Source organism: Ascaphus truei, chromosome 2 (genome assembly GCF_040206685.1).
Source record: "Ascaphus truei isolate aAscTru1 chromosome 2, aAscTru1.hap1, whole genome shotgun sequence".
Taxonomy (NCBI): Eukaryota; Metazoa; Chordata; class Amphibia; order Anura; family Ascaphidae; genus Ascaphus; species Ascaphus truei.
The window spans coordinates 112528629-112550897 of record NC_134484.1 but is presented as its reverse complement, the minus strand read 5'-3'; the positions used below and the strand labels follow the sequence as shown (position 1 = coordinate 112550897).

Genomic DNA, 22269 nt, shown 5'->3' with positions numbered 1-22269 from the left:
TCACATTTCGCCCCCAACTCTCCCGTTTTACTCCATCAGAATAGGTGCCACTAAAGAAGTTTCACTTCAAAAATAAAGAGGCTGCAGGTAAATCTAGAAAAGGTATCGGAGTAAAAGCTGCTTTTCTAAAATATGAACCACATCCATAAAGATCGTTTAAAAATAAAAAGCGCACACTCCATGATAAAATAACAAAAACTTGTGTTCTTTAATCCATATTAAAAAAAGACAATGCTCACTTGTTGAGACAAATAGTTGTTTTACAATTGATTGTATCAAAGCAATAGGTTAAATCTCACATGAGATGATAATGAATGTGGGGTCGCCACAGTGTGTTCAATGGTTTGGAAAATATGAGCTACTACGTAACCAGATTATACCATGTCCAAGATGGGAGTTCTGTGTGCAACAGTGTGTGTCATAGATACTCACAGTATCTTTGACATACTCACACTGACAGACACACACTCACACACACAGTCAATTATACAAAAAAAAAAAAGAGCCGACCTGAGAACCATGAGTCTTCTGCATTCACAACCACATGGGGCAGCGATCATGTGATTGCAGCTGGGCCCTAAGTGACACAAACGGAAATAGTGGAGGCTCCACTTGCATTCTCATCGCATTCACCACATCTGATGGAGCAGTGATTGAGATAATCCCCAAAAAATGAACATTCACATGCACTCCCTAAACCTCATAGGGGCCTCGAGAGTGCCTTCCCTTGTCAAGTTCAGGGAACGTCAGTAGGGCAGCACTGCCTAGTAAATATGCCCCTATATGTGCTTGCAAATTCTACTACTGTTAGTACAGAATTGCATACACAGAATTGCATACACAGAATTGCATACACAGAATTGATACATACATGTTGATGTACTCTACATGTGTCACAGAGATTACAGTAAGATTGATCGGATAACTGCTTTTACACATAGTAACAGGAGAGAAAATAAACACTACAGGTGTTACATTTTTAGTGGATTAGCAAGGATAAGCAAATGTTATTGCAGAATGTCAGAAATCTGGTAAACGAAGGATGAAAAGATTAACTGACTGATTTGTTTTCTGCAATAATACTATATTCTACTAGTTGAGTGTTGTTTTTCCCAGCTCTCTTTTTTCAGACTGCAAAAGGTGCACGCTAAGGCTGCGCTTATAGTGCCGGCGACATCGACGCGACGTCGCGTCAAAACAAATGCATAGTCGCCATTGTGTGCCCTTATAGTAAGTGCGACGCGACGGAGCAACGGCTTGGTTGCGATTGTAGTCATCTCAATTTTATTTTTCCAGCGACCGCAGCCTGACGTCATCGTCGCCGTCGCCATAAGCGTAGCCTAAGTACTGTACGTCCTAATGAATTTCCTTGTATATGCTATATACATTATTTCTAAAACAATTATGTTGGTGAACAATGGAATAACTAATAAATCTACGTAAGTACCAGCACTCACTGTCTAATAGCTAAATGATGAAAACAGTTGTAATGCAGAATAAACATTTAATAATAAAACGAACCAGAAATAAACCAAATGTGTGTTGCAGAAACCAGTATCACAAATGGGCATGTCACAAAGTGAGGGGTGGGGGGGGGTGGGGGAAGGAAAAGGGGAAAAAACATGAAACACAAGGAATATACACAAAAAACAGAGAACGGAAAGTATGCTAGGGGGGCGACGTTTCGAGGAACTACCTCTTCATCTGGCCCATTCCCCCTGGTCCAAAAGGTCCCAGAGGTACTTCCCTAAGCCTCCCTTTCCCTATAACTGGTCAAATCAGACACCCCTGAAAATAGATAGCAAACATACAGTGTAGGCTAAATACAGCTAAACAGCTAATAGCAGGGCAGCAAGAATCCACTAAAGTCAATGCCAGTAGTTAAAGTACCACAAGAAACTGTGGGCAATGGTACAATAAAGGCTGAACACAGCTTGCAAGAAAGCAGCTTGCAAAGAAGCACCAGGAGTCCACAACAGTCAATGAAAGGTTAATGGGAATAGCAAATGAAGACAGTAATCAAACGCTCTGTGACTCTGCTCCTAGTGCTGTGGAGTGCTGGACCAGGGGGAATGGGCCAGATGAAGAGGTAGTCCCTCTAAACGTCGCCCCCCCTAGCATACTTTCCGTTCTCCGTTTTTTGTGTATATTCCTTGTGTTTCATGTTTTTTCCCCTTTTCCTTCCCCCCCCCCCCACCCCTCACTTTGTGACATGCCCATTTGTGATACTGGTTTCTGCAAACACATTTGATTTATTTCTGGTTCGTTTTATTATTAAATGTTTATTCTGCATTACAACTGTTTTCATCATTTAGCTATTAGACAGTGAGTGCTGGTACTTACGTAGATTTGTTAGTACTATACAGGGGAATAAGGGTCCCCTTTTGTTCCGTGCACCCTGCAATTGCATAAATTTAACACTATCAGAGTGCTGTCTATCGTCCCCTTTTACGAATGGAATAACTAATGAATTACTGATGTTTAAAAAGGCCTAGTTAACCCTCTCTGTGCCAACGGGTCCTCAGCAGTATATATACGCTCCTAAGTGGTTGCGGTGACGGGAATGGAAGTGGAGGGTCCTGCTTTTACGTGCAATCACGATCTCTAGATCCCTAGAAAACTGATCATCAAAAGGGCCAACAGCGGTTAAATTGCAGCTATCAAAAATCTGAATACGAACATGCAAATGAGTGCATTTAGTGCATCATGGATCTTCATAATAACTTTATGTCTTTATTGATGTACAATAGGAAAACGAACTTACCGGATCTTCTGGCCACCTTGGCATATACAGTATCAAGCTACTGAGAGTAGCATTCCACGTTTAGTGATAACACAGAAGAAGGGACGTTGTTGCCAGTCATTCTGTTGCATGTTAAGTTGTCAGTAACTTTGGACATCTATCAAGCAAAACATAAGCTTTTGATGAAGAAAAGCACCAGGGAGTAAGTACCTTTTATCAAAATGTATACAAAGAAAAGCCTTGGGTAGGAAGAATAGCATTTTTAAGAAGGTGAAACACGATTAAGCAAATTTGGTACATGAAGGTATCAAAGTGTTTGTTTGTTTGTTTTTCCTTCCAGCTTGTATTTCCTAAATCTTTTGAAACCCTCTTGAAATGTTTGCCTTCCTATTCTTTAAGCTGAGGCTTTCATGAGATCAGGCACATTACCACTGACTGAATGGCACTTCAACAAGTGTCTAGATAGTTTGTCATTTATATATGTTTAGGCTTTGATCTGAACATTAGACTGGGGGAGGGGAAAGTATGGTCTGGTGTAGTTCAGAAGGTATTTTCAGTAATGTACCCGAGTCCAAATTGAAATGTTATCTTGACAGACTTCTATGTACAGTTCTACTCCCAAGATCCACTCACATAAACTGAACAACTCCATACACCAGATTGTCCTTGCATGTGACTATAATACTCATCACATTGATGCAGTTGTTGAACTAGGGTGTCTACAACCCTGCTATAGGTGAAATGTCTATTTCTCTTGTTCAATCTCCAAAAACAAACAAATTACCGATATACAGTACCTGAGCAGACTACTACAGTTAGTTGACAGTCCAGCACTAGCCAATTAAGATCCACCATCTGCTTACTGTGCCCATGTTAAACAAATACAGTGTAGCTATTACACGTGGTATGTGTAATAGAATCCAGGATGTATTTGCAAACAGGAGGCTTATTTCAAAGTATGTTTCCAGCTGAAACATTTGTAGTTCTGTTATGCATGGAAGAACTGAGTGAGACATGTAAATTAACTCTTTTCTGCTTACTATGACAGAAATGTGTGCACATTTTTTATTTCTTATTATTTAAATTATTACTTTTTAACCTAGTTTATTTTTTCCTAGGCATTTGCCAACATGTGTATATATTGTGTTAATTAAAAAAACAGTATATACTTGGAGGATTTTGGTCTATGGAGTAACAGTATTTTGTGGTATCAGTGTTTAGTTAATCAATGGGATAATCTGCACATTATATTGCACATTTCAATTTGCGCCAGGAACACCCGCTAGTTTAGATTGGTCTTTATTGCGGTTTGGGAAACCGCTGGTGTTTGGGCAGCATTTTGAAATATTTTAGTATATCACGTATTTGATGCGCTTTATTTGTTGTTTATTTGGCTATATACAGTACATGACTTTACTCAGTCTCTTATACCTTGTCAGGGTGCTGGATCCATGCCGGCTGGGTGTAGATATGCTGATGTAATAAAATAGGAACTTTTATAGTACAAACAGGAGCTTTATTAACAGCCAATGATTATGCTCCCCTATGATAATCTTCCCTATGAAATAGGGAAGAAGCAAATAGTACAAACCCTGGGAAGATCTCAGCACTGTCTCAATGTGATGTCACTTCCGGCACTGGATGCTGAGCTGCCGCAGGCTCCGCCCCTAGTCCCACGGGAGCAATGTCTGATCGCGGTCACCATGCATAGACAGGAAGGGGTGACTTATAAGGCTGTGTCCATAGTGCGCGCGAGCGCGGCACAAACAAAAACATGTAAAGCAGTGCGGCCATACTGTGAGCGATGCGGTGCGCATGGAAGCGCGATGGCGCAGCAGGATATTGAGGAGGCAAATCAATTTGATTTGATTACGCGCATGTGACATGTTTGAACCAATGAGGCGAACCTCATTTGTTCAGCCTGGTGACGTCATGGGCATGCCTCCCCATCACACGCGTCAACAGAGGACACAGAGCGCACAGGCGACACGCCTCCTTGTCCCACAGCGTAACACTGGCTACATATATTTTCATCCTCATTACAAAACAATGTAGTGTACTGCAATGAATTATATTAGTAACAACAGGTACGATAGGAATCCTAAGTGGTACTGATTTATTTATGATTTGAGATCATACATCATATTTGCTAAGCAGTGCCACTCCATTAGACCCTTTATTGTGCTGGACAACCCCTTTACGACATATACATTTGAACAGACTAGAAGGTGTCTTATGGAATAACACTGCTTAGCAGTGCTTGGCCCATATCTATGGAGCTGTCAAGAATATGGACAACACATATTTCATTATTTAAAATCTAATTAGAACAGCTGATGAATATTCCTCTCCCCAGGCTCTCTTGCACCGATAGAGACTAATATTTCAAGTTAATCACCCACGCTTGCCGGAAATTAATAGGACCATCTAAAAAATGCTCTATTCTCTTTTGTGAAACCAGTCTATACTAATAAATAGTATATAAGTAGAGTATTATCTTCTTCAAGGGATAATGACATTTCCTCAGTATCTGAAAAGTAGCTTTCTGGTTTTATCATTTTGTGATTAACATTGTAGGATGTATTTAGCCAGCTCTCAGATTAACCCATTTGATATTAACTGGTGAAGCACTGTGCATCTCTTAAAGGGGCATTCCCTCCAAGAAACTGAACAGCAATAATATTACTTTAAAATTGCTTAATAGGCTAAATGTAGATGAATATATATATATTTTTTTTTAAAAGACATGTATAACTTTAACTGTGTAGTGGGAGCCATTGACAGGACCCCCTGATCCTCTCCTTCATGGGGAGCACGTAGATATGCTTATTCTGACTCTGATGCTATGCTCATCCATTTGCTGTTTAGATGCATTGTTACTATCATCTGCAGACTCTGATATCTCTGTATATGCCACATGTTGCCATCATTCACCTGAGCCTGTTAATTTCATGACTGTCTAGTAGCCCACAGTGACTGAGTTTGAGGTTCACATACACTGGCATTTATTGGCCAGTTAGACTCCACGTGTGACTGTACCATTTGTTGACATACAGTACACTAGTCAGCATTGATTTTCTATGTGACGGTATTATTGCAGCAATTGTTGTGTGTAGGTTATAGTGGGCCATATTCTCCACTAATACACCCTTTGCTTTATTCTCACCACACTTTACCATTTACCTCACTCTTTGCTGTAGGGAGTTTCTTAGAAGTTATAGATATGAAACTTCACCCAGAAATGACCGACTGCGAATATCTTCCTCAGAGAGCGCATTGATACCAATTTTTCTGAACAGTTCAAAAGAACGATTGCTGAAAATTGCTCAGTGTTGGCGACATTTGTTGAATTTTGGAAATATTTACGTAAATAAAACGAGAAGTAGTCATTGTTTAATCTATGAATCCTCAAATAGCCTTCACTCCAACATTTTGCAAATTTGCAAATTTCTTTATCAATTCCCAGGAACTTTTGTGAAGTTTGAATCAAATGTATCAATATTTGTTTCAAACACTAGGAAAGAAGGACATAATTTACATGATATTGAATTGACAGTCTTCTTGATAAACGGACCATTGCATTACAAATATAGTTTGCCTTACCTAATGCAAGTAGGAGTTGTGGCATATGAAAGTGTACAGCTCACTAACATTTTATCTCTATATACATTATGCATCTCTATGTATTATAAAATAGTTTTGTACGTGCCGTGCTATAGCTCATCACCTTTGACTGCTCCTCTGGGAGATGCAGCGCTTCGATTACATCATAATGCACTGGTGGCCAATATGGAGAGTCAGATAGCTATAAAGTTTAGACAGAAAGCAGACAAAGAAAGAAAGAAAGAAAGAAAGACTGTGTTAGTTGACGTGAGCTGAAAGCAAGAATGCTGCAGGAGAGAGAGGCGGAACGAATTGATGACATCATAAGGTATTAACGGAAAGAGATGTGGTGGAGAGAGAGAAGGGAGGAATAAATAAGATTGGGGGAAGATAGAGAAAGTGTGGGCTAGAGAGAAGGAGGGAGGAAAGAGAGAAGGTGGGGAAAGCAAGAATGCTAGAGGAGAGAGGCGGAAATAATTGATGACATCATCAGGTATTAAATGAAAGAGAGGCGGGGGAGAGAGAGGAGGGAGGGAGAGGCGTTCTAAAAGACCACTTAAGATGTTTATACAGTTTGAACATAAAAAAAGAAAAAAGTTAAAAATAGCAAAAAAAACTTATCTGAGGTCACGATGTCTCCCATGAGATTTCCCAAAAGATTCAAGCCCATTTGAATGTTTTCCCATATCTGGGAGAGAGAGAAAGTGGGGGATTGAGAGAAGGAAGGAAGAGAGAGAGAGAGAAGGTGGGGAAAGAAAAAAATCAAACCCATCATTATTTCGCAGAGGGCGGGGTTGACGCACAAAGCGTGCATGGGCTGAGCCCTAATGGGTAAAAAAATGAGGGTGTGTGCTGAGCACGCGCATTCTAAGTGAAACTTCTTTGTGTTTTGTCACTGAAATTGTAATTTGATTGTTAAGATTTTGATTGAATGAAAGACTTCTGAGAGTATAATTTTTTTTTTCAGCAGAAATTTCCATAGTATCAGTAGGAATACATGATACAATTGACTTATAACTAAAGTAAAATACTTATATTTTGGATTGTAAAGTATCGAAATGCCGTTATTCTCAAAAGTGTTTCATTCAATCAAAATCATAAAAATCCAAATAAAAGTTCAGTAACAAAACGCTAAGAAGTTTGATTTAGAACACGCGTGCTTGGCAAACAACCCAATGTTCTTTTTTTATAATCATTACAGTTAATATATTATATTAATCTATATACAATTAATGTGTTATATGTTTACACACCTTGCATCTTTTGCACTTCTCCATTTTTTATTTTAAATGGTAGATGTTTAAAAGTTTTGCTATTTGGACCTCTATATTTGTACTCACTGGGAATTCCTGTAATAACACTGTACCTTTTTGTTTCTTTATGTGTACACACACACGGAGGGTGTGTGCGTCTCTGTGCCCCTTCTGCGCATGCGCAGATGGCAACGGACACTACTGCGCATGCGTGGATGGCGCGGGGCACTACTGCGCATGTGCACGGTGCAACGGCCGTTTCTGTGCATGCGCGGGCAGCTCCAGCAAATGACGGCACTTCCGTTACACATTTTCGTTCCCAATGAAGGAGATTTTGTCCTATGAAAATGTACTAGGTACCAGCAAAGAAGTTTCACTTCAAAAAGAAAGAAGCGTTAGCGGGACCGGTGATGATATTGTTGGCATAGTGGGGTGAGATCCGAGCCAAAACCTAAGCGACATCCATGGATTGTTTTTACATTTTTTCAGTTTTTTTTTCCAGAGTAATTTTTTTGTTTGTTTGTTTTTTTTTTTTTTTTTTTTTTTTTTTATAAACTGGGTATATTTCTGGGTTCATGATCGAAAAACTCGCAAACTTCTGCACAAAAGTAAAAAATATTAAAAGTGTACAAATCCAAACATAACATTTTTTTTTTAGCATCAAAGCCAAAACACCAGTCAAAGTGCCTGCCCTTAATGGCTATTCTATATTCATAGGCAGGTATAGCAAGTCAAGTTATGGTAACATGGTAATAGTACGATATTTAGGACATAAAACAGAATTTTAACCATATTGCTGCCCGTGTTCAGCTTTCTTGTGCAGTATTGTTACATTAGACTTAGCCAAACTCCCGAGTATGCCGGTGTTAGGCACCGACATTGTTACCTCCAAGACTGGGAGAGGATTCCCTGTCTGTTTTTTCTAGATTGGAAAATGGGCAGCAAAGGATTCGCACATAACTACTCAGGACTACCAAGGACATTCCATTAATATACTAAGGCCCAGATCGACAGAGGTTCCTTTATTGACTTAACAAGCCCTTAAAGAGGCAATCCAAGCAAGGGGTTGTTTTGGCAATTTATTTTTAACCTTAGGGTTGAAGCAGGGGGTCTCCAGAGATGAACCCCATTCATTTCAGCTCTGGGGTTCCCCTGCTTCCGGCAATACAGACCTCCATAGGGGGTCCTCTAAGGAGGAGCGACCGGATTCTTTGGTGAACCTTGGGACCGTGAACAGTCTTTTGATGTTGGATCTCAGATGATAAGTGCTGCATGTGGTAGGGGTGAGGAGCTGTTTCAGATAGGCGGGTAGCTTGTTCAGAAAGTATTTGAAGGAAAGACAGGAGAAATGTATTTTGTATCTGGACTCAAGTGATGGCCAATCTAGTTCTTGGAGCATTTTGCACTGATGTGTGTTGTAGTTACATTGAAGGACATAGCAGCATATTGAGTTGTAGAGGGTGTCTAGTTTGCTAAAGTGGGTTAGGGGTCCTGTACCATATATTATGTCCCCATAGTCTATAATTGTCATTAGGATCTTCTGTGCGATGTGCTTCCTGATCGGCTGGCTTAGGGAGAATTTGTTCCTATTAAAGTACACCTAGTTTGGCATAGGTTTTGGATGTCAGAGTATAAATATGCAACCGTAATGTTAAATGGGAGTCAAACCATATGCTCAGATATTTAAAACTAGTGACAGGGGCTAGAATGGTGTTAGAGTTGGTTCTGGTCTGTAGATGTGTCATTGGTAGCTTTACAAATGTAGCCTTAGTCCCAAATACAATTGTTACAGTTTTGTCAGTGTTTAAAAACAGTTTGTTTTGGGAAATCCAAGTCTTGAACAATCAGATTGAAGTACATGTCCAAGGTCAGAGAGGCTAGGGCTGAGTGTATATACGATTGTGTCATCCACATACATGTGCATTGACGCTCCATTACAAGCTGTAGGTAGATTATTAATGAAGATTGAAAAAAGTATGGGCCCCAAAACAGAGCCTTGTAGAAACCAACAGGTGATATCCAAGGGGTTGAAATTAGAGCCCGAGAGACACATATTGGAATTTACCCGATAGGTACAGTAGGAGTGAAACCAGTGCAAAGCATGTTCCCCTATTCCAGAGCACTGGAGTTTGTTTAACAAAATAAAATGATCAACAGTATCAAAAGTCTTTGAAAAATCTAGGACTATTGCACCAGTAAGTTGTCCCTGTTTTATTCCACACTGGATCTCATTGCAAACTTTTAAGAGGGTAGTTACCATGGAGCATTTTGGGCGAAAGCCAGATTGGAGTTGGCTAAGGATATTTGTCTTGGTATAGTAATCGCTTAATTGGGAGTGGCATATTTTTCCATGACGTTGGATAGTATTGGGAGAAGAGAGATTGGATAGCAACGACGAGAGAGAGGACCCCAAGGAGAGCACTCACACACTACATGCTATTGTAGTGATATGTATATGCTTTTAACTTAGCAGCTCACTCTGGCCGGTATACTCAAGCACCCTGCATTAGTTGAAGGTGCCTAGCCAACACCTAGTATCTAGGACTGCTATCTACGGACGGATGTACCCTACGGTCCATGCTATTGGACGTTACATGTAAACAGGCACTACTTGTGCACTGTTCTAGCAGCTACTGACCCTGCCGGCCTTGGTACACCTGCTGCACACATGCACAATCCATTGGCAGGTAAAAACTATTCTAACTACATGCCACTGGGAGTGCACTTGAATGTCTAGTGTACACTGCACTGTACAAAGCGACACCCGGTGCTTGCAGTACCAACCCATAGATTATCAACCTATGGGAAGATTTATCTGAACCTCACTACAGGTACCCACTATAGTACCCTTTATACTATAAATTGGCTACCCCATTGAGGCAAGAACTTACCTTTACTTCCAGTTAAGCTCTCCAGGCATTCACGTGGTTAACTCCATTTACCACAGCTAGTATTAGGGTCTCAGTGCTGCTACTTGGCCTTTACACTGTCATCTCTGTCCTTTAGAGTAAAGACAGTGCATTGGTCACGGCTATTACTACGTCCGGTCCAAATTTTAATTCGCTGTTATACTGGCTCACATTAAGTATTGTACTTTGATCCACAGCGTTCCTCCTTTTACCTTTCTGAGTTACGACTCATATTAAAGTGTTTTAATTTACCCATTCCTCACCTACACCACATTGTCCACAGGTACACTTGTTTACATGAGTGTGTGAGTGCTCTCCTTGGGGTCCTCTCTCTCGTCGTTGCTATCCATTATTAACCCCTGATAGTAGCACCACCACTCCCCACATTGGCTAGCAGTAGCAAGGGTTCCCCTTCCCGGTCCTATCCCTGTCCCCCCCTCCCCCCCTATAGTTTGAGAAGAGAGATTGGCCTGTGGTTGGAGACTGTTTTTGTCCCCACTTTTGAAGTTTGGGAAAACTCTGGAAGTTTTCCATGTCTTTCGAATATGTCCTTTAGACAAAATAATGTTGATTAGGGAAGAAAACATTATGGCAATGGCTGGGGCACGGAAGAACTTTGATTGCAGTAGGTCAGGTTCACATTGGCTGCTTAGTTTTAATTCGAGGAGCGCTTGTGTAATCTTTTTTAGATACTGGGACAAATGGGAAATTGTAAGCACTGCTGGAAGGGGGTGGGGCTATAGGGGTTCTCCCAGGTTGACCTTCATGACTATAGTCCAGGTTGCACTTTGATAGTAGGGACGTAGTAAAGTATACAAAGTATTTGTTTCATTGTGTTTGCTATGTCAGTGGGATTTTTCAGAATAGTATCATCCTTTTAATATTCGATGGTTGTTGAAGACTAAAAGGCTGGAATATATTGTTGATGACCTTCCAGAAATTTGCTGGATTTTATGTATTTTGATGAAGATTGTTAGAGTAATGTTGGGCTTTTGCTAGTCTTGTTTGCCTTGTGTATGTATTTCGCAGGCATCTTAAGTTATTAAGATAGTTGGTAGTGATAGTCACTTTGTATCTTTTCTACAAGGCATCCCTAAACTGGTAGAGCGCAATAAGGTCGGTTTTAACCCACGGAAGGTGGGCCCCTGTACTCTTATTCAGTGTAGTGGGGCATGGGTATCACAGAGATTTAAGAACTCTGGTTGGAAATAATCAGGCGCAGAATCGGGGTCAGGTATGAAGTTGATTCTGTACAAAGGACAGTTGGTAAGATCAGCCAGAAACTGTAGAGGCTTAAAGTTTCTCAACGTTCTAGTGACTAGAACTTTAGGACTTGATTGGGGTGGTTTGATTTTCCTTACACAGTACAATATTGTATGGTGAAAATGTCAGGTAGGATACCGGAGGATTGGATTCTGTTAGGATAAGAGGGTAGAAGCCAGTCTAGCAAGGAATGGTTGTGAGATTTTAGGTTTGTCCATGTGGGTTGGAAAATTAGTTAGTTTAGGTTTAGTGACATGAGTTGTGTCCAGATTTTGTTGTTTTTAGGGTCAAACAAATTGAGGTTGAAATCCCCAAGAACTAACAGGTCAATCTTCCCATTCAGAGAGGAAATGAAGCCAGGAAAGTGAGTGATATCAGCCAGGGATTTTAGTGGGGCTTTGGGGAGTTGGTAGATACCAGAAATAAGAATGGTCTTAGAGAAGGGGAGGCAAATTTTACCAAGTAGGATTTCAAAAGAGCGTGGCCTTGGGGGGCAATAAATTGTAAGTAGTCTTCAATATAAAATAACACCCCTCCTCCTCTCTTTGACTTATCTTCCTAGCAATGGAGTATCCCTGAATGGAGATAGTTTCATCAAGGGTTTTATGAGTTAGCCATGTTTCGGTGAGAACTATGGCTTTAGGCTTAAGCAAAAGGCACCATGCCCATAGTTCATCCAGGTTGGACAGCAGGCTTTGGATATTTATATGGGTGACAGGTAGCCCTTTTTCTAATTTGAAAGGGGTATTACCAGGGTTATGGGACACAGTTGAAAGCAGGGGGCATGGGTTGAGTTCAGTATCCCCTGCTAAAGAGAGTAACAGTATAAATAAAAATGTGAGTAATTGTTTGCAGGCTATAAGGTTGTGATGTTTGCAATTAGAATGAGTCAACAGTCAGTAGATAATACAAGACTTTTGAATAGTCCAGAATATATGATGATATTAAGTGTGGACCAGGAGGGGGAAGATTGCAGTCAATAGAGAGAGTAACATTTCTATGAGGACACTGTAAAGAACAGAATTGAGGTATCAGGTTCATTATCAGAAAGGTAGGTAACCCAGGCCAGGAACGGGTGGCTGGTACAGCGGGATAGGGACAGGTATGGAGGACTGGGATGTTGATGATGGAGGACTGGGATGTTGATGATGGAGGACTGGGATGTTGATGAAGGAGGGCTAGAATGCCAGGGTATATATGAAGAGCTGATGGCAGAAAGCTAGACCAGTTAACATAAGTAGTGCAGTTGAAAAAGGGGATTTCTTAAAACACTCTTAGAACAAGGCTGCTACCTTTCTTCTCAGCAATTACTAGAGCAAACAGCAAAGACAAGACTGTATTACATATTCTTACACTCAACAAATACAATAGCTGACTTCAGAACATACAGCATGCTGGAAATACTACAGTACGCTTGTGCTTTATAAATTATATTTACGGGTGTGCTTGTAGAAATACTGCATTTGTTCCCATACTTGGATCATTGATAACTAGACTTTACTGTTTGTCTTTTTTACGTCACATTCAATGATAGAACATACAGTATAAGGGAAGAAAATGCTTGAGTTAGCGAAGGGAAGGAAAAGCAATACCAGGGAACACAAGAGAGCCAGGATGGTAGGTAGTTTATATTGGGAAAGGAGAAAGACAGGTCTACTCTGCCTTCATAAACACCGGCAATAACTGTACACTGATTTCTTTGAGTAACAAAATCAGAAGCAGCAATATTGTAATGTAAATCATACAGTACGTGAAAAACATACTTCTAAATAAAAATTGTGTGTGACAACTGAAGTGTTCTAGAGAAGAACAATGATGACCTGTTTTTACATGCTAATTAATCTCTTAGAGGAAATGTTTCTGTGTATTTAGCATTTAACGATTTTTACAATGACATGGGATAATTTTCATATTGCTAAGACCTGGAAACCTGCCAGAGTTGTCCCAATCATTAAAAGTGGGGACAAAAACACTGTCTCAAACTACAGTCCAATCTCTCTACTCCCAATACTATCCAGAGTCATGGAAAAATATGTTCACCCCCAATTAAGCAATTACTATACCAAGACAAATTTCCCTAACCAATTCCAATTTGGCTTTCACCCCCAAGACTCCACGGTAACTACCCTCCTAAAAGTTTGCAATGAGATCCAGAGTGGAATGGGACTGGGACAACTTACTGGTGCAATATTCCTAGATTCTGCAAATGCTTTTGATACTGTTGATCATGTTATCTTGCTTAACAAACTCCAGTGCTCTGGAATTGTGAAACATGCTTTAAACTGGTTTCATTCCTACATATAAGATAGATCCCAACATGTGTCTCTCTGGCACTCACTCCAACTCCTTGGATATCACTTGTGACGTCCCGCAAGGCTCTGTTCTGGGGCCCCTACTCTTCTCAGTGTTCATTAATTATCTTCCTACAGCTTGTAAGGGAGCCTCAATACACATGTATGCGGATGACACAATCGTATATACACACAGCCCTAACCTCTCTGACCTTGGACACGTACTTCAGTCTGACTTTTTGAAACTTGAAAATTGGATTTCCCAAAGCAAACTGTTCCTAAACACTGACAATACTGTAACAATGGTATTTGGGACCAAGGCTAAATTTCTAAAGCTTCCAATGAAGGAGCTACACATCAGAACCAATTCTAATACTATTCTAGCCCCCTCTTACTAGTTTTAAATACTTGGGCATATGGTTTGACTCCCATTTAACATTTGGGTTGCACATTGATACCCTGATATCCAAAACCTATGCCAAACTAGGTATACTATATAAGAACAAATCCTCCCTAAGTCTGCTGGTCAGAAAGCGCATTGCACAGCAGATGCTGATGCCAATTATAGACTATGGGGACAAAGTAAACTCACCTTGGCAAACCTGATACCCTCTATAACTCTACAACTGTGTATTTCTGTCATGTTGGATGTAGCATTGGGCTTCTCTGTCGTCTGTTGTATACATATGCCACGCTAGCACTCCTTTTTGACATTATATATATATATATATATATATTGTGGGGGCTCAGTGGTTCCAAAAAAGAGCTTGCTGGGGTTTTGTGTTTTGTTAACCTCTACAACTCAATATGCCACTTTGTCCTCCAATGCAATTACAAGACCCATCACTACGAAATTCTCCAAGACCTACATTGCTCATCACTTGAGTCTAGGTGCAAAGTTCATCTCTCCTGTCTTGCCTTCAATACTTTCTGGGCAAGCTACCCGTCTACCTGAACAAGCTCCTCACCCCTACCACATGCAACACTTATCATCTGAGATCTGACTCCAAAAGACTGTTCATAGTCCCAAGACTGGAACAGTCTACCGGAGACTCTCACTGCCGCCACCAGTATAAGTTCTTTCTAAACTAAAGCTGTCTCACATTTTAATCTGGCCTGTAACTGTTACATACGCCTATAATATATATATTTATTTATTATCTTTAACTCTGCAGTTCATGGCTTGTATATAATGTATACCCTGTTCACTTATGTATCTATGTATTTGTAACCATGTATTTGTCTTTATAACTCTGTGCCCAGGACATACTTGAAAACAAGTGATAACTCTCAATGTATTACTTCCTAGTAAAATATTTTTATAAATAAAAATATAAAAAATAAATAATTTTAAGGATTTAATGATTGCTGCATGGTCACAGTGATAAATCCCAGTTGAAAATCAAAGGTGAACATTGTGCCGTGGTTTTTTATTTTTTATTAATCAATTGTCCCACATTTTCATCTACCGTACTTTTTTCCTGTGCTATATGTAAACGTTTATACTTGTACTACCTATGCGTACAGCTTAAAATAATCATTACCAGCAAAAACAAGTTGTTTCGGGCTAATACAATTTATGCGAAGAGGTACTGCAGTTCCTTATGTAATTGTCATTTGTTTGTTTTTTTTTTCTTCCCATTACTTTGGACATTATGTTATAATACCAGCCATGAACTGAGAGAGGAGGGTGTCATAATGTACTATCTGGGGTCTCAGCCAATCATGGTGGTGCATGAATGCTACCCTCAGAGTTCTAAAACATTTGATGACCTGTCCCAGAGCACACAGTTAGGTTCTCTATTATTGTATGTGACATTTCACAGTATGAATGAAAGTTCAACTTATAATTGCTTGATTCACTATCACACTAAGGGGTTAACCAATTGCAACCGGCCGCTTCAAATCTTATTGAAAAAGCTATTAGGAGTAACATAGTACTGGTATTGTTACCTTAACTGAATATAAATTAGCAATCGGAGTAATATTATCCTAAGATGACTAACTGCAGAAAGACGTAAAGATCCCTCTCTGTGTGATGCTTAACATTTACAACATGGATCCCAGTTCGCTGTTTGGGGCTCAAGTTGCCAGCCATTTTAGCACTGAATGGTTTACTTTCCAGGCTTTGTGTATTGTCCGGCCCATTAGGAGTTTAGCTAGAGGATGGAGTTTAGGTTGGGTTATAAATAGTTAGAAAAAAGCAGAGGAAGAACCAGGAGCAGGAGCCACAGAGGTTTAGACCTTCAGACCTAACCAGCCCTGGATATCTGTAATAGGGAGGGGGGGCAGGGGCAGTGCCGTCTTAATGCATGGACATGCTGGGCAGTTGCCCGGGGGACCCACGAGCATAGGGGCCGCATGCTAATCTATGCACAGACCAGAATTTAACACTACTTTTCCGATCACCCGCCTCAACATTCAAATCTCCCGCTTACTCGGTAGAAGGAGAAAAATTACGACTTGTAGCGGAGAGTTGGCAGGGCCCAGTGCACTGCTTTGCCCGGGGGCCTATAATGCTGTTAAGAAGGCCCTGGGTAGGGGGCGATGAAGGGATAACCCCCCTTGCCTCAACTTAATACTGAGAAAGGGACTGCACTTGTTCAGCTCAGAGATAAGTCCCCAACCTTGGTAGCTTCCTAACACCTGAAGCCAGTGCCCCTGACAGGGAGGAACTCAGAGGCCTTCCTGTCAGAGAAGTTTGACTGTTTGTTGTTTTTGTTTCTGAATAAGGCTCTCTCTTATATAAGTCCCAGACACCAAGTCACTCCGTCTGATTACATTGCCCGCCCGCATCTATACCCACAGTACTGCTGTGAGCTAGTAACCGCAACCTAGTGCCCATTCCTGGCTGTGTATGTGGTAGCCCAATGGCCAGTGACCATCCCCACACAATGCTGACTACCACCACTAATCATGCATTGTCCTTTGATTTGAGGTAGGGGGGTCCGAGATAATATGCTCCCAGTAGAGGAGAAATAGGGGAGTGGTCTGGTCAGTGATCTTGGGGAATATACAGAGAGTTCAACCCAATGTCAAGTCCTGCAGGAGATATTCACAGCCAGAGAGCTATTTGCCTGGATCTCCTTTCACTTCTACAAGTACATTTGCTGATCAGGTGAAGCCAGTGGATGAGGCTTTACCCTCTCGCTTCCTGTAAAAGCTTTATATTTAATGGGGAGAATCCAGCGAATGGCAATATGCCATAAATGCAGTTTCTGTACACGGATTGTGGATTATTATTGTTATTATTATTAAGGTTTCCCCACTGCAAAATAGGTCTAATCCGCGAAGAAAATTTATCATAGAAAAGGAATTTTATTGAAAGTAATTGAAGTATTTACTTTGATAAATCGAGTGCAATTCTGCTGCATTGGTTTTGCAGTTGGGAGATATATACATATAAGTTACGGTGGGTGAAAAAGGCGACAAAAAACCTCCACCGTTAGCACGTAGCCAATAAAGAATAGCACTTGTGAGCATGTCATTTCCCAGAATCCCTTGCTGCAGTGGAAGCACTGTACGCTAGGTGATAATGGTTGAAAGGCAGGGTTGCAGACCTGTCGAAGACATGTGAATGTGCTCACAAGTGATATTCTTTATTGGCTATACACTGGCGACACACTTTATTCGAGCTCGGCTAGTCCCACGAATTCGGGTATACCCGGGTGTATTGAGGTTTGTGACTGTTTTCTGCCCGAGTGCATTGGGTTATTTTCCAGGCAGGGATTGAAGCATTTTATTCCCGCTGGCTGCAATACTGCACAGTATATATATATATATACTGCATTACAATTCATGAATTTATGCCATCTGGTAGACACGCAAAGCATTGCAGCCTATTAAATCCTAATCATTATCATTTAATAGATCAGCCGCCCGTCAGCCAGGCATGAACCCAGGCTGGGAAGGCAAACGCAACGGGGCTTGTCAGAGGTGAGGAGCGGCGCATTCCAGGTATCTGCCAGGTACATACTGGGTATTTGCTCGAATAAAGTGTGTCGGTGCAGTATATATGGGTGTGTTGTGCTGGTTACGTGCTGGCTTACAGGATCGCTGAGTTTCCGCCGGTGTTAATGGGGAAGACAGGGCATACTTTTGGGGTGATGGTTGGTTCTTTGTCACTGGTGCGGCGCCTCCATTTCTTGCAGGCTCCAGTAGTACCGGAGATAATCCCTGCAGGAGAACTCTCTTCTGCTACTCGCCCAGATTAATTGCAGTCTGAGGCAGGAGTATATTATAAAACTGGAACACTTTATTCTTTACCAACAGGGTATCCGCATACAACTGGTACAACTGTCTTGTCCCTCCTCCGGATGGTCCCCTCTCTCATGGGAGAGAACAACCACAACATTTGGGTGTGCAGCCCCTTAAGTACTCCAGGAGAGGGTCTTAGGTCTAAGCCTCTGATATTGCAGAACACAAGCCTAGTCCCCCCCCATCACTCAAGGGAGCTGCTTACTGCAGGGGAAACCCCAGATTAATCCTAAATCTGCCTGCCCTGATACCAGGGTTTACATGTTAGGCCGGGCAGATTAGTAGCCAAAAAGGAGACATGGCTACACACATAAATATATATTGTGACAAACGGCTCCCTTTATGTTGCGTTGCCGTTTGCCCAGGCTCTTCACGACACAGTCTTCTAGGGTTTCATTTGTAGAAAAGGAGGACAAACACGTGTATACTCAGCCCTCAACCTTCAGCATTTTATTTTTCCATTGGTGACACTAAACATTTTAAACACCGTCAATTTAAGAAACAAAAGAAATCATACGAGGAAACATCTACTTCTGTCAGGAGTCTAACTCTCATGCATATCCCTATCTGCAATGTAGGCTGGGTAAGCCATTTACCAACTTTAAATAACTCACAGGGATAATATTGAGTCCTTAACTGTCAGATGGCGACAGCATCCCAATAGATCCTCAGATGCTGCAACATGTGGGGGGGCCGTCTACCCCGAACTGGATCCTGGGGAGCAGCAACCTCCCAGCCTCCAGGCTCTAAGAGAGAGACTGAAGCAGCAAACCTACCTGCAATATATTCCTCAATTAGGAGAGCAGGTGAAGGAAACCAGAACCATTGTAAAGTCTGGTATGGATTTTGTATACACCAGCCTTCATGACTGGGAATCTGTGGGGCGGATCACATCCACACTATGTCTGCACTTCTATAAATCAGAGAGAAAGCTGCCCACTATCCTGGGACTATGTCACATATCCACCCCCGCCACTCCCCCCCTCCTCCCCCCCCCCCCCCCCACACTCTGCTTACAACTTCTGGGGTGAGCGACCATGGATGTATTTTACGAAAAGGCCACTACCTAACTTTTTGTACTATACTGTAAGCTACCAATACTTTTGGAAGATACAAATCTTGTCATCTTATTAAGGGCCATCAACCCTGTACACTAATTTGGGGTCTTATCTATATTTACAAAGAAGAGAAAAATTACAATTTGCAATATTAATGCACTGCATACTTTAGAGGCATGTCTAAACTGTCCGTTTAGTATTATAACATAAAGGAATGTGAGCAGCAACTCAAGAGCAAAATTAGGGTGTTCTAATATATATAATTAATTTTTCCCTTGAGTTGCGGCTGCTTTTGTAGGACAAATTGCACTGATGGCTCCCTATGTGGAGGTGGCTGCCTTGCAGTTGACATGGATCCCTAGCAGTGTAGGCGGCTCCCTAGCAGTGGAAGTGGCTCCCTAGCAGTGCAAGCGGCTCCCTAGCAGTGGAACTGGCTCCCTAGCAGTGCAGGCGGCTCCCTAGCAGTGGAAGTGGCTCCCTAGCAGTGCAGGCGGCTCCCTAGCAATGGAAATGGCTCCCTAGCAGTGCAGGCGGCTTCCTAGCAGTGGAAGTGGCTCCCTAGCAGTACTGGTGGCTCCCTAGCAGTGGAAGTGGCTCCCTTGCAGTGGAAGTGGCTCCCTAGCAGTGCAGGCGGCTCCCTAGCAGTGGAAGTGGCTCCCTAGCAGTGGAAGTGGCTCCCTAGCAGTGCAGGCAGCTCCCTAGCAGTGGAGGTGGCTGCCACACTTGGAAATCAATGGGTTACATTATATTCCAGCCACTCCATTCTGAGACACAGAATGTGAGGCATTGTATCTATATCCCATAATTTGCAACTATTTTTTTTTCTACAGGCATAGGGCAAATCCTTTTGTAAAAGAGACCTCTAAAAAGAAAATTCAACGCTACATGTATTTTATGGCACCTTTATGAGCATGTCGACTTTTGATTCTTCTTTGCTATGAGAAATCAGAGAATGGTTGTATTGATGATGCCTTGTTCACTAATTGCCTTTAATACTGAACTCCATGTGGATCAATAACCTTTGTGTCTGTTAATTGATTACCAGTTTCACTAATTACAGTTATATAAGCACAGTTCTTTGAAACATTATTCCTAACAAATGTTCAAGTGAGCATGAATTTAAGGGTTTAATTAACCAAATGATGCTCTTATGCAACTTCAAAACATTCTGTGCATTCATTTGTGTATATTTTAATAGATGGTCTATATTTCTAACCAACTCCTCTCATTCAATGAGATCAGCTATTATAGTCACTCTAGTTTAAAGAAACACTGCAATATTTATCAGTATTTACTTTTATTTAAATTTAAGTAGAGTTGGTTGCTTATTATGGATGCGCAGTAGCACATCCATAGTTAAGGTTTGACCATGATTCCATTATAAACCCCCTTTTTCAGTTGCTCATAACTCTAAAAAAAATCACAAGCCATCTTTCAGTTCAGATTGGTACAGTGAATGTTTGTGGAAAGTTTGAGCACAATCCATTCAGTAATTTGTGAGTTACAGGGGTGAGCAACATTAGGCGTGTTAAACGTTTGTAGCCGATAGTTTAACATGGGAAGTTTTAGGGCCCTGTAACTCAAAGAAAAAATTATGGATTTGTGGGAAATGTGTTGTGGAGTTAGTGGCTTAGGGGTACAAGTGCCTTTGAGCGGTCGGGTGTTAAAAGGATAAGGTGTTTTGGAGAAATGTAAGGTAAAGATAAAAAAAAAGTCCTGGGCCACACCATGATGTCTAGACATGTGGGGGAATCTGAAGCCTCCACACTCGCATCACTCTTTTGACCCAGTGGGTTTAGAATACAGATACCCCTGGACCTGATGTCCTATGGAGCCGTCCACCCTGCACATTCTCTGCTCCTCACTCACTGGTCTGCTTGCTCTGCTCACTCTGTACATCAGACAATTGGCTTCTGACAGCGAGCGGCAGTTAACAACATGGCTGCCGACAGCTTTCTTTGGGCCCAGGGCTGGAGTTTCCACTGACACCCCCCCCCCCCCCCCAATGTCGTGGTCTTGCAAAGCCTCCCCCTTTCTCACCTCCTCGCTCTCTCACCCCCTCTATTTCCTCCCCCTGTCTCACACTCCCCCCATGTATTACTCTACCTTCTCTCCCCATTTTACACTTTTCCTCTCTCGCTCTTCCTTCCCCCTTCTCTCACTCACACACATTCCCCCCCACCCCCATATCACTCAATTCCCCCCACCCCTTTTTCACTTAATTCCACACTGGCCACATACACACGATTCCGCCCCTCCCCCCTAATCCCTACCCCCACACACAATTCCCCCCACAATACCCTCCCACACAACTCAATACACACCCGCATATAATTCCACCCCCTCCACACACACACACACACAATTTCACCCCCCCCCCCCCCCCCGCCCCACACACACACACACATCCTCTCCCTCCACAATATACACATGTTACATAAATGACAGGAATACATACTGCGAGTACGCCTGCCCCTTGCTATTTTTTTTTTTAGCATTCACATCTTTTCTGCCCAAATGTTTTTCATACATTTATTAAGCAAAAAAAAAATGTTCCTGACATTATGGTGATCTTATAATGTTTAGTATTGCCTGACAGAATGTACATAAGTACAAATATTTAGAGAACAGATGGAAAAGTCTAGTTTAAGATTGTTAAAATCTTCACTGCACTTATGGCAGTTTCCTTAATGTCAAGGAGGCGACGAACATGAGGTTTTTCTTTGTTTTCTGGGGCTGAGAACCTGCAATTCCATTTGTGTCATCTAGGTGCCGGCTGTAATCATGTGATCACTACTCAAACAATGTGGTCGTGATATTGGAAGTTCGGTGGCGTTTGGGTGTCACCGGGCTTCCAGCACTGAAGATGTTAAAGCTATAATGTGTATTCCA

General features: G+C 41.6%; 1 protein-coding gene across 1 annotated transcript in view; it reads left to right on the top strand.

The window, feature by feature from the left end:
* Positions 1–22269, top strand: part of XKR4 (XK related 4) — a 333040-nt gene that overhangs the window by 305156 nt on the left and 5615 nt on the right. The window lies entirely within an intron of this gene.